Here is a 1,588-nt window from a genome sequence, read left to right as displayed (position 1 = left end):
GGGAGGAGGGGTTTGGATGGGGGAAGATGCGGGAGGATGGGTTTGGATGGGGAGAAGCTGCCACCTAGCGCAACTTCTCCGGAGCCACAGAGCTGAAGGAGCCCGCCTGCGCTTTTGTGCCACCATAAAGCTGTGTGATAAGGATGGAGCTGAGATGCTTCTGGGAGCTTTTTGTTCCCTGGTGTGCAGCAGGAGCCGTGGAAAGGGATGGGATGGCAGCTGTGCATCTGGGACAGTGAGAGCAAATACGTTGTGGCTGTTTTCAAGTATAGCTTAAAACACTTTAAATGTGTTTGCTAAAGAAGCTTTGTTCTTTTATACTGAATTTAATATACTGTGAAGGGAAAATGTGAAAAACTCCAACAATTTGTTTTTAAAATTTTAAAACTTTAATAATAATAAAATGGTTATAAAAAGAGTAAATATAATTAGAGTAATAATAATTTGGACAATTAGGATTAGGGCAATATGAGACAATAGAAACAAAGAGTTACAGACATTTGGGTACCTCTTTCTGGGCAAAATAGGCCTGAAAAAGGGCACTCGTTAACACAGGATTAACCCTTAAAAACAACAGCCTGTTTCATATTCATACATCTCATACATGATGCATAAATTCCATTCAAACACAGGATTCTGTCTGGTCATCATCATCTTCTTCCTCTTAATCCTGACGGTGTCTTTATGGCTGAGCAAGGTGGGAAGAAGTTAGTTTCTTCTGATAAGAGAGCAATAAATTCTTTTTCTCCGAAAGATTTAGGAGTCCTGTGGCTGCTATTTTGGTGGGAGTACCTCATTCCTTTCTTAAAAAATATCCCACATATATAGTTTCTATTTTAACATTATGTTATAACCTAAACTATATTTAACACACTACTTTACAGAAGTGTACAGAAAATTTATACAGCACAACTTTCTAACATAACCCATATAATATTAATTTTAATATTTGCGAAAAGCCAATCATAAAATATGCATTTTTCACAGAAAACATGTAGAGCATGGCATGCATTTGATTGCTGTTGGAGAAAAGAAATTATTTCTTTTGCTAAATCCCAATTTCAATGTTTAACTTGATAACATTGAGATATGTGTTGATAAGCAGGTGCATTTTTAGTGTTGCATTCTGTATGGGGAGTAGTGTGCAGATCTAGGTTGTGAGACAGGGCTGTTTAGGGATTGACTTCCACAAACTTTACTGATGCCACGTGAAATAGCAGCTGTTGCAGTTTTCTGGACATCACAGGGGTGAATGAGCTCGGCGGGGTCCATAAGCCATGCTCAACAACAGTCCCTGAGCAAAGCAAAGCTGCCTTGGAACTTGTCTTCACCCCATTGTCCAATTTGGTTTTGATTGAAGTTTGGTTTGGATTTGATTTGGGTTGGAGATAAAGGGAAAGAAAACTATTAATGTGGACCAGAGTTGGAACAGATTCAGTGGCGTGACTGGGGTGTCCCAAAGGCATTCATTTGACAGAGGAGATGGTTTCTTTGGCGCCATTCTGATGACAGTGTGTGTGAGGTGCTTTGGGAGTTTTTTTTTTTTTTTTTTTTTTTTTATGTGTTCCCAATCCCAACAAGCAGCATT

This window comes from Geospiza fortis, unplaced genomic scaffold (assembly GCF_000277835.1).
Source record: "Geospiza fortis unplaced genomic scaffold, GeoFor_1.0 scaffold95, whole genome shotgun sequence".
NCBI lineage: Eukaryota > Metazoa > Chordata > Aves > Passeriformes > Thraupidae > Geospiza > Geospiza fortis.
This window is presented reverse-complemented; position numbering follows the sequence as displayed.